Here is a 16,721-nt window from a genome sequence, read left to right as displayed (position 1 = left end):
CGGGAGACCTTAATCATCTGAAATGGTTCAGAGTCTAACTTGAAGTAGTGTATTTCCCAGATAATGGCAATTAAGTGTAAAAAGAGGTAGAGGATGGATGCAAAGCTTAGGAATTTTCCTTTTACTCTCTAAGAAATGGGGGACCATGGAAGGTCATTGAAAATATGAGTGGAAGGATGAAAGAAATTTGATGAAGACGGAATCTTGGATGTTATTCTACTAAAGCTTTTGTGTGTCTTGGATGAAGTTGGCAGGGTTTCAGTGAACGGATGGAAGATGGAGATAGAAACCACAATAGCAAAGTACTTAGAATAGTTGAAAAAGGAGTACCACTACAGTGTGCACGGGCTAAGTTGCTTCAGTCATGTCCATCTCTCTGTGATCCCATGGACTCTAGCCCACCAGGCTCCTCCCTCCATGTGATTCTCCAGGCAAGAACATTGGAGTAGGTTGGATTCTTCCCAACAGGTTGTTATTGTTGTTTAGTCGCTAAGTCATGTCTGACTCTTTTGTGACCCCCATGGACTGTAACCGCTCCACACTCCTCTGTTCATGGGATTTTTCTGGAGCGGGTTTCTATTTTCTTCTCCATGGGGATCTTCCTGACCTAGGGATCGAACCCATGTCTCCTGCTTTGGCAGGCAGATTCTTTACCACTGAGCCACCAGGAAAGCCCAAAGAATGGGTACGAGAGCTAATTAAAAGTATTCATAATGCATGTTGACTAAACCTAATTACTTTGCAATACATATAGCAGGTACATTCCAATAATTTTTTGCTATGTTCACAGTATACTATCACATGCTTTCTTTTCCTAGCAATAACAATTTGCATGGTTGGTACTGTATCATTCATTTTGCGCATGAGGAAACAATCTCATAGACTAACATTGATAGTTTAATAAAAGTGCTAATATTAACTAAAACTGCACACTTAGTGTGCTTTAAATGTTATGCAGACATTTGGTTTTAATCCTTGATACAAACCTACAAGATGGTTACTACCATCAGTTTTATGCTTATTTTACACATTAAGAAATAGAAGCATAGAGAAATTAAGGATTCTGTTCAAGGCCAAGCAGCTAAAAATTTAGGCAGAGCTAAGATCAGTTCATATTATGCATCTTTATTTTTTTGCTCCAAATCTTAATCCATGCTCTATACTGTCATGTTATAATAAGCAATGGAGAGCTAGTAACCTCCTTTTGAAATGACAATAATTATTATACTTTCGATTACTTTAATACTACTTGAGAGGCAAGTTTATACTGATAAATTTCATCCACTCACACACACATACACACACTCACACACACATTGATATCTCTGAACTCTCAAGTAGTAAGGAAACTGTGGTATTGAATTCACTGAATAGCCCTTTCATCTTGACTTTTTCCTCAAACCTAACTCTCCCTTCTCTGATATCACTCCGAAGAACAGGACCCCAGATTTTTCTGCAAAATGTTGAGAAAGTCTCTGCCACTGGTTAAATGGTTTGGTTTGAGAATCAAAAAAGACCCAGTTTGAATCCTAGTTCTTCCAATTGCAACTTCTTTCATCTGAAGTGCATTTCTTTGGCACCTTACATTCTTGTTTTCTCAGCTATAAAGTTAGAATAATAATATCCGCTTCATAGATCAATAGTTAAGTCATTATGTATGAACACACCCACCTGCTATGGACACAAAAAGAACTTTTAGTTACTTTTGTGACTGTGTATACATCTGTGGGATAGGGAGAGTTAACATTTGGAGCAGTAATACAGAACACTGATTAACCATGCTTCAAACTCCAGAAGAATTAATACTAATTTTACTCTCAAAGAAACAACAGAGGCTGATATTATCCATAGCAGGTTTCCCCAGGAAGGGTCACCATATTTATACTTGATGAATCTACTGGTGATTTATGCTACTGATATTTGTAATTTTCTCTTTCAGGTATGTGAAGTATAATTAAATTTTGTTTTATCCTTATTATTAGTCCTGATCATTAAATAAGATGTTTCATGGCCAAGCATGGGGCCTGCTGTCACAGAGATGGGTTCCTCAATTTGCTTAACCTCTTCAAGTCTCAAAATTTTCAAGTGTCAAATTCATGAATATCTTTTGAAAAATTGAAGTGTGGGGAAAATAATCTTTTACTATATTTAAAAAGTGTTGAAAAATAATGAGTTATACATATGAAGTAACAAATTAAAATGAGCATCAGCACTGTTGAAAAACTTACCTTAGCTCTTCACATGATTTTAGTGATGTTTGAATGTGTTCAGGAGCAGTTCCATATTCAAACTAACTTCTTATAGCAAGTAACTTTCAGTGTAAAAGGTGAGACACTTGAGAAGGGCTTGTTAACTCTGAAATGAACAGTTGTTAAGAAATTGTATACATTGAACATGTATAAGTTCTTAGTGTATCAATTATATCTCATAAAACCTGTTTTAAGAGATAAAAGGGTTCTTAGAAGTTTAATTCTTTCCATCTAGCTTCTAAAGCCTCAAATGGTCTTCACAGAAAACTTGCTTTCTGATTTTGAATTTAGAATGGGTTAACTGGAATACTATGGACAACTGATTTGAATAAATGTCAGTGGTTCAGCAGCACAAGTAACAGAGTGTGAAGGAAGCATATTCAAATGGTTCATTCTGCCCATGATGAATCTTGTTCTAGAGAGGTGAACAGCAACACAAATCACTTCCACCTTCCTCTTGAATATTCATAGATATTCAAAGAGGCTTTGATAAGGTCCAGGGACCTTGTCTTATAGCTGCTGCTTTCTCTTCTAGGAATTAATTATCTCCTTTGATGGAAAGGCTTTGTCCAGAAGCAAGTATTCTGGAACGACAGGGTGGAGAAATACTGTGAAGTGGGGAATAGTTTTCCCTTTGTGTGTGTGCATGGGAGTTCAGTTATGTTTGACTGTTTGTGACCCCGTGGAGCCTGCCAGGCTTCTTTGTCTATGGAATTTTCCAGATGAGATTACATGAGTGGGTTGCCATTTCCTTCTCCAGGGGGTCTTCCTGACCCAGGGATCAAACCTACGTCTCTTGTGTGTCCTGCATCGGCAGGCAAGTTCTTTTCGAGCTGAGCCACTGGAGAAGCTCAGTATTCCCTTCACTTGGAAACTAAATCTGTGAGATTCCCTCTTTTCTATCAGGACCTGGATTGTTAAGAAAACTGAATGTCTTGTCAATAGCAAAGTGGCATAATTTCTGTGTGTGACATGTGATGAATCCCTGTTGACTCCTGTCATAGGAGAGTTTGTATTTTCTTATCAATTATTAAACCTTTATTGGAAACCATTACTGATTGCTTGAGAGCTAGATCACTGAGGACATACAATTAATGGCAGCCTTTTGAAAGTTCTTGAATCAAAAAGCTGTTTTTCTCCCTTCTACCTCCTCCTCCAGATTTATTGACGTATCACAGACAAATAAAATTTTGTTTTTAAGGTGTATAACAGCATTTAGATATAAGTATACATTGTGAAATAATCACCACAATCAAACTATTGACATATTTATCAATCATGGTATTACCATTTTTTGTGATGATAGCATGATCCACCCTCTTAGCAAATTCTCAGTGTACAATGCAATATTGTTAACTATAATCACATTGCTGTATAATATACTTCCAGAAATTACTCATCTTTCAGTTCAGTTCAGTCGCTCAGTCGTGTCCGACTATTTGTGACCCCATGAATCGCAGCACGCCAGGCCTCCCTGTCTATCACCATCTCCCGGAATTCACTCAGACTCACGTCCATTGAGTCGATGATGCCATCCAGCCATCTCATCCTGGGTCGTCCCCTTCTCCTCCTGCCCCCAATCTCTCCCAGCATCAGACTCTTTTCCAATAAGTCAACTCTTCGCATGAGGTGGCCAAAGTACTGGAGTTTCAGCTTTAGCATCATTCCTTCCAAAGAAGTCCCAGGGTTGATTTCCTTCAGAATGGACTGGTTGGATCTCCTTGCAGTCCAAGGAACTCTCAAGAGTCTTCTCCAATACCATAGTTCAAATGAATCAATTCTTCGGCGCTCAGCCCTCTTCACAGTCCAACCCTCACATCCATACGTGACCACTGGAAAAACCATAGCCTTGACTAGATGGACCTTAGTCGGCGAAGTAATGTCTCTGCTTTTGAATATGCTATCTAGGTTGCTCATAACTTTTCTTCCAAGGAGTAAGCGTCTTTTAATTTCACGGCTGCAATCACCATCTGCAGTGATTTTGGAGCCCCCCAAAATAAAGTCTGACACTGTTTCCACCGTTTCCCCATCTATTTCCCACGAAGTGATGGGACCAGATGCCATGATCTTGGTTTTCTGAATGTTGAGCTTTAAGCCAACTTTTTCACTCTCCTCTTTCACTTTCTTCAAGAGGCTTTTTAGCTCCTCTTCACTTTCTGCCATAAGGGTGGTGTCATCTGCATATCTGAGATGATTGATATTTCTCCCGGCAATCTTGATTCCAGCTTGTGCTTCTTCCAGTCCAGCGTTTCTCATGATGTACTCTGCATATAAGTTAAATAAGCAGGGTGACAATATACAGCCTTGACGTACTCCTTTTCCTATTTGGAACCAGTCTGTTGTTCCATGTCCATTTCTAACTGTTGCTTCCTGACCTGCATACAGATTTCTCAAGAGGCAGGTCAGGTGGTCTGGTATTCCCACCTCTTTCAGATTTTCCACAGTTTATTGTGATCCTTCCATAACTGAAATTTGGTTTCCCTTTATCAATCTCTGCTCATTTCTCCCTCCCTGGTATTATACTCTTTGCTTCTACAGGTTTGACTATTTTAGATTCCATATGTAAGTAATGGAGCCTCCCAGGAGGTGTTAGTGATAAAGAACCCACCTGCCAATGCAGGTAGATGTGAGAGACAGAGGTTTGATCCCTGGGTAAGGAAAACGCCCTGAAGGAGGTCATGGCAACCCACTCCAGGATTCTTGCTTGGAGAATCTCATGGACAGAGGAGCCTGGCAGGCTACATTCCATGAGGTTGCAAAGAGTTGGACACAACTGAAGTGACTTAGCATGCACACACACACATAAGTAATACCATGTAGCATTTCTCTTGTCTATGTGGCTTATTGTATTTACCATAATGTTTTTCAGATTCATTTCATGCTCTTGCAAATGAAATTTTCTTTTAAGATAAAAACTATGTAATATTCTATTATATATATATGTGTGCTACGTATCCTGGAAAAGGAAATGGCAACCCACTCCAGTATTCTTGCCTGAGAAATCCCATGGACAGAAGAGCCTAGTGGGCTACAGTCCATGAGGTCACAAAAGAGTTGACACAACATAGCAACTAAACACACACACCTGCCACATGACCTACCCATATATCTGACATATATATTGTTTCCGTATTCCAGTTATTGTGAATGAACATGAGTCCCGGTATCTCTTCAGCATAATTGATTTTAATTCCTTTGCCTATATACCCAGAAGTGAAAGTGCTGAATCAAAAGTAGTTCTAGTTTTAATTTTTTCAGAAATCTCCATTCTACTTTCTATAATTGCTTTGTTAGTTTACAAGGGTTTCCCTTTTTCCACATCTTTACCAACACTTGTTATTTTTGTGTTTTTTTTACAATTACCATATAACTGTGATACCTCACTGATATTTTGACTTGCATTTTCCTGATGACTAGTGACATTTAACACTTTTTCATTTACCTACTATTGGAGAAGGAAATGGCAATCCACTCCAGTGTTCTTGCCTGGAGAATCCCAGGGATGGGGGAGCCTGGTGGGCTGCCGTCTATGGGGTTGCACAGAGTTGGACATGACTGAAGCAACTTAGCGGCAGCAACAGCAGCAGCATTTACCTATTGGCCATTGTAAGTATTCTTTTGAGAAATTTCCTATGCCCATTTTAAAATTAGGTTATTTGTTTTTTCACTATTGATATATGCAAGTTACTTATGTGTGGGATATTAACCCCTTACTAGACATGTGGCTGTGGCTGCAAATATTTTCTCAGTTCACTGGCTGCCTTTTTATTCCTGACTGTTTCCTTTGCTGTGCAGGTTTTTTTTTTTTTTTTTTAATGCAGCCCCACTTTTCTACTTTTACTTTTGGTGTCATATTTAAAAAATCATTACCTAGACCAATGTCAAGATTTTTCTGTGTTGTCTTCAAGTAGTTTTTTGTGTTTGTTTGTTTGTTTCCTGTCTCGTATTTAAGTCTAATCCATTTTGAGTTTTATTTTTTGTATACCATGAGATAAGGATCTGATTTTTTTCTTCTGCCTGTGGTTATCCAGAGTACACAAGCCATTACTGAAGAAACCATTCTTTTTCTTGACATCCTTGTGAAAGTTCAGTTGACTGTATGTATGTGGATGGCTTATTCCTAATTTGGAAATCAGGAATTGGTTGGTCTACAGTTCTATTCTTCTTGCTCAAGGTAACTTGGGATATATATATTTTTAATTGATCTCTATGAGTTTTTATGCAAGCACTGTTTTTTACTTTTCTCAGAGGGCTGTTTAAGTAGCCACAAAACCCAGAAGGCTCCATCTTACAATATTTTTCTTTCTTTGTACATATGAGTTTGTCAGTGTGGAATATTAGCAGTAAAAATGAGAACATAAATTTAAACACAAGAAAGTTCCAATTGTTCTGCATTCTTTTCATTTGAAGTTATTTTCCTTTGAGTAATTCCAAGAAGTATGTCCTGGTACTTTATTGTGGTTTTAATTTCTTGCTTCCCTGTTGCTAATTTTGTTGAGCACTGCTTTTCATGCCCTTATTGACCATTTATATATTTTCTTTAGTGATATTGCTGTTCATGTCCTTTGCACATTTAAAAATAGTTTTAAAATTATATAATACATATATATAATATATACATATATATGTATATGTATATAATTTTCTCCTTGCTCATGAGTTGCCCTTTCACTTTTTAAAGTGGTGACATCTGATAGGGCATGCTCAGTTGCTTCTGTCATGTCTGATTCTGCGACCCCATGGACTGCAGCCAGCCAGACTCATCTCTTCATGGGATTCTCCGGGCAAGAATACTGGAGTGGGTTGCCATGCCCTACTCCGGGGGGTCTTTGCATCCCAGGATTGAACTCGCGTCTCCTGTGTCACAGGTGGATTCTTTACCCACTGAGCCACCTAGATGGAGGTAGGTAGGTGTTTGGTATCTCAAGTTGCTACAATATATTATCCAAGGTATCTGGTTTTTAGGACTTCCCCTGTAGTCCAGTGGTTAAGAATCTGCCTACCAATGCAGGGGATGCAGATTCAATCTCTGGTCCATGAAGATCCCACATGCTGCGAGGCAGTTAAGCCCATGTGCCACCACTACTGAAGCCCAAGACCAAGCCCAAGCCCTCTGAGCCTGTGTACCACAACTGCTGAAGTCTGCGTGCCCTAGAGCTGGTGCTGTGCCACAAGAGAAACTGCAGCGACGAGAAGCCTGCACACTGCAACTAGCTCACCACAACTAGAGAAAGCCTGCGGGCAGCAGTGAAGATCCGGCACAGCCAAAAATAACAATAGGTTGCTAAGATAAATAAAATGTCTGCTTTTCATAAAAAATTAGGAGATGTGCTAAAAATGTATGACCCATACCAGGATGAAATACAGGCATCAGAAACTGTAAAAGGTTTAAACTCTTGATAAAGTTCATTTTTTCTTATTTTCTGCTTATTGGGTCATATCTAACATATATTGGTCTACTCAAACATTTAGAAATAGATATTATTTTAGATTAAGCATTAACTTGTAGGTCTGTGAATCACTTCATATTAATTTTGGGGTGTTGTGTTGGTAGTAGTGGTTTTTTTTTCTCATAGATATCCCATTGAAACAGCATAACTTGTTTAAAGTCTATTCTTTAATCATTGGATTATCTTGACACCTTTGCAAAAAATTAATGCATTTGAGTTTTTCTCTGGATGTTCTAATACGTTTTTGAACATGTGCTCATGCTCAGTCACTCAGTGGTGTCCAACTCTATGTGACCCCATGGACTATAGCCTGCCAGGCTTCCTTGCCCATGGAATCTTCCAGGCAAGAATACTGAGTGGATTGCTGTTTCCTTCTCCAGGGGATCTTTCCGACCCAGAGACTGAACCCATGTCTCCTGTGTTTCCTGCATTGGCAGGCAGATTCTTTACCACTGAGCCACCTAAGAAACCCATTTAAGTCATGAGTAACTGAAAGTCGCTCAGTCATATCTGACTCTTTGTGACCCTATGGGCTATACAGTCCATGGATTCTCCAGGCAAGAATACTGGAGTGGGTAGCCATTTCCTTCTCCAGGGGATCTTCCCAACCCAGAAACTGAACCCAGTTCTTGCAGGCAGAATCTTTACCAGTTGAACCATCAGGGAAGCCCAAGAATACTGGAGTGGGTAGCCTATCCCTCCTCCAGCAGACCTTCCCGACCCAGGAATCGAACCAGGGTCTCCTGCATTGCAGGTAGATTCTTTACTGGCTGAGCTATCAGGGAAGCCCCATTTAAGTCATACTTATATTTATTTCTTCATATGAATAATTTGTCTCTTCTCTATTGTACTTTCTTGTCCTTATCCTTTCCTCCTCCTCCCTTCCTTATAATTCTAGCTAATGCTTTGTCTATTCTATTTAAGATTCCCAAAGAACCAGTTTTTTGTTTCATTGATTTTTCTATTGTTTTTATATCTTCTGTTTCAATGATTTTTGTTCTTAACCTTATTATTTCCTATTTTTTACCTACTTTCTGCTAATTTCCTCTTATTTTTCAACCTCTTTGAGTCAAAACCTTGGATAATTGATTCTAGACATTATTGACTTTAAAAAATTTTATTATTTAGTTATTTATTTTTTACTTTACAATATTGTATTGGTTTTGCCACACATCAACATGAATCTGCCATGGGTGTACATGTGTTCCCCATCCTGAACCCCACTCCACCTCCCTCCCCATACCATCCCTCTGGGTTATCCCAGTGCACCAGCCCCAAGCATCCTGTATCCTGCATTGAACCTAGACTGGCGATTCATTTCTTATATGATATTACACCAATACAGTATACTAATGCAAATATATGGAATTTAGAAAGATGGTAACAATAACCCTGTATGCAAGATAGCAAAAGAGACACAGATGTATTGACTTTCTAATATAGGTATTTTATGGTTCTAATTTCTAAGGACTTCTCATGCTTCCCAGATGGACAAAAACATACGGTATTAGTCTTTTGCTGTCTGCCTTAATTCACTAAGCACGATATCCACTGAATCATCCATATTTTTGCGAATGGCACAATTTTATTTTTAATGGCTCAGTAGTATTCCATTATGTGTGTGTGTATGTATGTGTATTTCACATCTTCTTTATCCATTAATCTGTTGATAGGGACTTAGGCCTCTTCTGTATGTTGGCTACTGTAAGTAATGCTGCAATGAACACTGGGGTGCATAGACTTTTTTGAATTCAGTTCAGTTCAGTTGCTCAGTTGTGTCTTCTCAGGTCTTCTGCTCTGAAAATGTCTATTCAGGTCTTGTGCCCATTATTTAGTTAGGCTGTTTGGTTTTTGATGTTGAGTTGTATGAGCCAGTCTGATGGGGAGTATATGAACCAACTGGTGTCTTTTACATTGCTGTTGGAAGTATATATTGATGCAAACACTTCAGAAATAAGTTTTATCTAGTTTGATCTAAACATTCGCATAACCTCAATTCTTAGGTTCACCTCCTAGATGTGTACCCAAGAAATAGTTGGCACCTGTACAATTGGAATTGTGTACTAGTCCTTATAGTAGACTGTCAGTAGCATATAAAGTGTGGACCCACCCAGAAACCTGTGAACCAACATCAGCTCTGAAGTGCCACCGTGAACATTGCCTAAGACCACAGATTTCCCCCCCAATACGGCAGAATTCAGCACTGGTGACTTGCCGAACAGAAAGCTCCAGGGAGAAAGGGGGACCGTAATTGTGGTGTGATGGGAAATAATTTATGAGGAATGTCAGAGAAGGTGCATTTCTTTAGTCACTTGAAAACAAATTCTCAAAATTTTAATGGAAATTTTATCTAGAGTTGGATCCTGGTTTTTTAAGTTAGTAAAAATATGGCTCCCATTTATTGATTTTTTTTAAATTTATTTTTTTATTTTTAAAATTTTAAAATCTTTAATTCTTACATGCATTCCCAAACATGAACCCCCCTCCCACCTCCCTCCCCATAACATCTCTCTGGGCCATCCCTATGCACCAGCCCCAAGCATGCTGTATCCTGCGTCAGACAGACTGGCGATTCAATTCTTACATGATAGTACACATGTCAGAATGCCATTCTCCCAAATCATCCCACCCTCTCCCTCTCCCTCTGAGTCCAAAAGTCCGTTATACACATCTGTGTCTTTTTTGCTGTCTTGCATACAGGGTCGTCATTGCCATCTCCCTAAATTCCATATATATGTGTTAGTATACTGTATTGGTGTTTTCTTTCTGGCTTACTTCACTCTGTATAATCGGCTCCAGTTTCATCCATCTCATCAGAACTGATTCAAATGAATTCTTTTTTATGGCTGAGTAACACTCCATTGTGTATATGGACCACTGCTTTCTTATCCATTCATCTGCTGATGGACATCTTGGTTGTTTCCATGTCCTGGCTATTATAAACAGTGCTGCGATGAACATTGGGGTACATGGGTCTCTTTCGATTCTGGTTTCCTCGGTGTGTATGCCCAGCAGTGGGATTGCTGGGTCATAAGGGAGTTCTATTTGTTTTTTCTGTTTAATCCTTGAAACAACGAAGATGAGGAAAACAGGCTGAGAAAGCTCGAGCGACTCATTTCAAGGAAAAGCTGACAGCACGGCTCAGGTTAGAGATTGGGCCTGTGCTCACCTAACCGCTGTGTGGCTGAGCTAAGCTGTCTTTATTCATATTTCAGTGAGTCACATATAACTGGTTTTTTCAGTTGCTCAATGCTTTCTAACTATTCTGCTTGTGCAATTTTCCAGCTAATTGATAGTAATAATGGAAGCACACAATATACTTGAAAGTGAAGTCGCTCAGTCGTGTCCGACTCTGCGACCCCATGGACTATAGCCTACCGGGCTTCTCTGTCCATGGGATTTTCCAGGCAAGAGTGCTGGAGTGGGTTGCCATTTCCTTCTTCAGAGGATCTTCCTAACCCAGCGATTGAATCTGGGTCTCCTGCATTGTAGGCAGATGCTTTACCGTCTGAGTTACCAGGGAAGTCAGTGGTATACTTGAAGGATGTTTCAAAAAGTATTGATTGGAATTGTCTCAAAACAGGATGGAATTACCACCATACTGGGTAGACTCACAGAGATACTTTCTTCACTATCCAACAGTGATATAGTCTGGCTCAATTCTTAAACCTGCCAGTATTCCTAAACCCTCAATTTATTTAAACTAGGCCTTGGATAATATTTTTCAGCTTCAACTTCAGTATCAAATTTTAAAGAAAACCTTACCTGAACATTTCACTTCCATCCTTCTTGACACACACAGATAGATACATACTTGACGCACACAGATACACACACTTTTCTACTCTCTCTCTTTTTTAAAATAGTTGAATTCTTGCATCATGATGGCAGGAATATTATTGAGGCTTTGGAGGCAGATTTGTGTGTACATTTCAGTTCTGCCACCACTCACTTCTGATCTTGGGCAAATTATCTAAACTCATACAGCTCATTTGTAAAGTGGGAATAATAATAGGACCCATCACAAAGTATACCTCACATAATGTGTTTAATATAGAATCTCACTTTTAGCCCTCAACAGTTTGTTGCTCTCATTTTTATTATTGAATAAAACTATCTGGTTCATTGTAGATATTCCATAAACATTTACTGAAAAAAAAAAATGAAATGAAGAATCCAAGTTCTGACTGTAGCCTTGTAATCCCATTCCTACAGATGGATTCTAACTCTTGCCAGAAATATCATTCTCTGGTCAGAGGAACCATAGGGGGAAGGGAAAGGCATTTGGTTGTTATTTTGGCAAAGTCTCCCCAAATTAATTACTCTTCCCTTGAGAAAATAACGGAGAGATGAGTCACCCACTTGAATAAAACTAGTGTCTCTATATTGTAAGAATTGAAGGATTTGAGAAGAACTATGAAGTTTTTTGGTGAGTAAACCACAAAGGCAATGATCTTCTTTGTGGCTAGCCATGGTGTTTAGTGAAATGATGAGAGAGGGCAGGTTGAGTCCCAAGGACCAAAATACCTGACTTTCCATTGAGTGTAGATGCTCTGAAAAAAATTGGAAGAAATGGCTTCGAAAGTTTCTAATCCAAAGTACTTTTAATCCACTGCTAATTTTTATAATTGGGTTTACATTTTTTAGTGTTAGATATGTCTATTATGCTCTTAGGGCCTAGCAGACCAAGGTGAAGTTGCTTAGTCATGTCTGACTCTTTGGGACCCCATGGACTGTAGCCTGCCAGGCTCTTTCATCCATGGGATTTTCCAGGCAAGAGTACTGGAGTGGGTAGCCATTTCCTTCTCCAGGGGATCTTTCCAAACCAGGGACTGAACCCAGGTCTCCCACATTGCAGGCAGATTCTTTTACTGTCTGAGCCAAAACTTAAAATATTATAAACATCTATGAGTCCCAAAGAAATAGAAATCTGATACAGCTTCTGAAATCTTTCCTCTCTCTCTCAAACACAAATTCCTTTTAAATACAAAGTGCATGTATCTTCTGTCAGGGCTAGTTTATGATCTGAACAAGTCAGGCCAGGATGAGAAGTCTTCAGTTCAGTTCAGTTCAGTTCAGTCACTCAGTCATGTCCAACTCTTGGTGACCCCAGAATCGCAACACACCAGGCCTCCCTGTCCATCTGCAACTCCCAGGGTTCACTCAAACTCATGTCCATCGAGTCTGTGATGCCATCCAACCATCTCATCCTCTGTCGTCCCCTTCTCCTCTTGCCCCCGATCCCTCCCAGCATCAGAGTCTTTTCTAATGAGTCAGCTGTTCACATGAGGTGGCCAAAGTATTGGAGTTTCAGCTATAGCATCAGTCCTTCCAAAGAATACCCAGGGCTGATCTCCTTTAGAATGGACTTGTTGGATTTCCTTGCAGTCCAAGGTACTCTCAAGAGTCTTCTCCAAGACCACAGTTCAAAAGCATCAATTCTTCGGTGCTCAGCTTTCTTCACAGTCCATCTCTCACATCCATACATGACCACTGGAAAAACCATAGCCTTGACTAGACGGACTTTCGTTGGCCAAGTAATGTCTCTGCTTTTTAACAGGCTATCTAGGTTGGTCATAACTTTTCTTCCAAGGAGTAAGAGTCTTTTAATTTCATGGTTGCACTCACCAACTGCAGTGATTTTGGAGTCCAAAATAATAAAGTCTGACACTGTTTCCACTGTTTCCCCATCTAGTTCCCATGAAGTGATGGGACCATATGCCATGATCTTTGTTTTCTGAATGTTGAGCTTTAAGCCAACTTTTTCACTCTCCTCTTTCATCAAGAGGCTTTTTAGTTTCTTTTCACTTCTGCCATAAGCGTGGTATCATCTGCATATCTGAGGTTATTGATATTTCTCCCAGCAATCTTGATTCCAGCTTGGGCTTCTTCCAGCCCAGTGTTTCTCATGATGTACTCTGCATAGAAGTTAAATAAGCAGGGTGACAATATACAGCCTTGACGTACTCCTTTTCCTATTTGGAACCAGTCTGTTGTTCCATGTCCAGTTCTAACTGTTGCTTCCTGGCCTGCATATAAGTTTCTCAAGAGGCAAGTCAGGTGGTCTGGTATTCCCATCTCTTTCAGAATTTTCACCAGTTTATTGTGATCCACACAATCAAAGGCTTTGGCATAGTCAATAAAGAAGAAATAGATGTTTTTCTGGAACTCTCTTGCTTTTTTGGCGATCCAGCAGATGTTGGCAATTTGATTTCTGGTTCCTCTGCCTTTTCTAAAACCAGCTTGAACATCAGGAAGTTCACGGTTCACGTATTGCTGAAGCCTGGCTTGGAGAATTTTGAGCATTACTTTACTAGCATGTGAGATGAGTGCAATTGTGCAGTAGTTTGAGCATTCTTTGGCATTGCCTTTCTTTGGAATTGGAATGAAAACTGACCTTTTCCAGTCCTGTGGCCACTGCTGAGTTTTCCAAATTTGCTGGCATATTGAGTGCAGCACTTCCACAGCATCATCTTCCAGAATTTGAAATAGCTCCACTGGAATTCCATCACATCCACTAGCTTTGTTTATAGTGATGCTTTCTAAGGCCCACTTGACTTCACATTCCAGGATGTCTGGCTTTAGGTGAGTGATCACACCATCATGATTATCTGGGTCGTGAAGATTTTTTTTTGTACAGTTCTTCCATGTATTCTTGCCCCCTCTTCTTAATATCTTCTGCTTCTGTTAGGTCCATACCATTTCTGTCCTTTATCGAGCCCATCTTTGTATGGAATGTTCCCTTGGTATGTGTAATTTTCTTGAAGAGATCTCTAGTTTTTTCCACTCTGTTATTTTCCTCTATTTCTTTGCAGTGATTGCTGAGGAAGGCTTTCTTATTTCTCCTTGCTATTCTTTGGAACTCTGCATTCAGATACTTATATCTTTCCTTTTCTCCTTTGCTTTTTACTTCTCTTCTTTTCACAGCTATTTATAAGGCCTTCCCAGACAGTCATTTTGCTTTTTTTGCATTTCTTTTCCATGGGGATGGCCTTGATCCCTGTCTCCTGTACAATGTCACGAACCTCCATCGATAATTCATCAGGCACTTTATCTATCAGATCTTGTCCCTTAAATCTATTTCTCACTTCAATTTAAGTCTGAATTTGGCAATAGGCAGTTCATGATTTGAGCCACAGTCAGCTCCCGGTCTTGTTTTAGCTGACTGTATAGAGCTTCTCCATCTTTGGCTGCAAAGAATATAATCAATCTGGTTTCAGTGTTGACCATCTGGTGATGTCCATGTGTAGAGTCTTCTCTTGTGTTGTTGGAAGAGGGTGTTTGCTATGACCAGTGCGTTCTCTTGGCCAAACTCTGTTAGTCTTTGCCCTGCTTCATTCTGCATTCCAAGGCCAAATTTGCCTGTCACTCCAGGTGTATCTTGACCTCCTACTTTTGCATTCCAGTCCCCTATAATGAAAAGGACATCTTTTTTGGTGTTAGTTCTAAAAGATCTTGTAGGTCTTCATAGAACTGTTCAACTTCAGCTTCTTCAGTGTTACTGGTTGGGGCATAGACTTGGATTACTGTGATATTGAATGGTTTGTCTTGGAAACGAGCAGAGATCATTCTGTCGTTTTTGAGATTGCATCCAACTACTGCATTTCAGACTCTTTTGTTGACCGTGATGGCTACTCCATTTCTTCTAAGGGATTCCTTCCCAGAGTAGTAGATATAATGGTCATCTGAGTTAAATTCACCCATTCCAGTACATTTTAGGTCGCTGATTCCTAGAATGTCAACGTTCACTCTTGCCATCTCCTGTTTGACTACTTCCAATTTGCCTTAATTCATGGACCTGACATTCCAGGTTCCTATGCAATATTGCTTTTTACAGCATTGGACCTTGCTTCTATTACCAGTCACATCCACAGCTGGGTATTATTTTTGCTTTGGCTCCATTTCTTCATTCTTTCTGGAGTTATTTCTCCACTGATCTCCAGTAGCACACTGGGCACCTACTGACCTGGGGAGTCACTCTTTCAGTATCCTATCATTTTGCCTTTTCCTACTGTTCATGGGGTTCTCAAGGCAAGAATACTGAAGTGGCTTCCCATTCCCTTCCCCAGTGGACCACATTCTGGCAGACCTCTCCCCCATGACCCACCCGTCTTGGGTGGCCCCACAGGGCATGGCTTAGTTTCATTGAGTTAGACAAGGCTGTGGTCCATATGATTAGATTGACTGGTTTTCTGTGATTAGGATTTGTGTGTCTGCCCTCTGTTGCCTCTTGCAACACCTACCATCTTACTTGGGTTTCTCTTACCTTGGACGTGGAGTATGTCTTCATGGCTGTTCCAGCAAAGCGCAGCCACTGCTCCTTACCTTGGATGAGGGGTATCTCCTCACAGCTGCTTCTCCTGACCTTGAACGTGGAGTAGCTCCTCTCAGCCCTCTTGTGCCCACACAGCCACTGCTCCTTGGGTGTGGGATTGCTCCTCTGAGAAGTCTTAGAGAGGATCTAATGTGAATTGATATATAAGAGAAGTATAGTTTTCTTTTTTGAAATTTTACTTCACGGTTTTTGATTTTTTTTTTTCTTTTTTTGCAGAAAAAAAGTCATGTTCATGACTCTGGTAACACACACCTTGGCTTGAAGAAAACCCTGATGAAATTTATTTTAAATATTATTGAGCCTTCAAAGGACCAATTGTTGATAGGTCAGTAGTTTATAACCCTCAGTACTGAACTGGGCAAAAATAACTTTGTAATGCTCATTTGCGTGTAAGGACAACTTATGAACAATTTGTCACTCTCTTTTGTGTGTTGCTGATCTTAGTTTCTACGATAAAAACGTTAAATAGTTTGAATTCAAGTGCAGCGCTTGTTGGGTATATTACAAAGCACCTGCTTCAAAGCGTCTTTCTCGGATCACTCTGCAGCATGTCCTGTTTCTTCTCTTTTTCCTCTTCCCTTTTAGTCTTTTCCTTTCTTTGCTTCATCCTTTCACCTTTCCCCTCACCTCTCCTGTTTCTCTCTACATTTCCTGTCTCTCTCACCAAATACTTTCTAATACCAAATA

The sequence above is a fragment of the Capra hircus genome, chromosome 15, assembly GCF_001704415.2.
Source record: "Capra hircus breed San Clemente chromosome 15, ASM170441v1, whole genome shotgun sequence".
NCBI classification, from domain to species: domain Eukaryota; kingdom Metazoa; phylum Chordata; class Mammalia; order Artiodactyla; family Bovidae; genus Capra; species Capra hircus.
The sequence above is the reverse complement of the archived record's forward strand: the minus strand, read 5'-3'. Positions refer to the sequence as shown.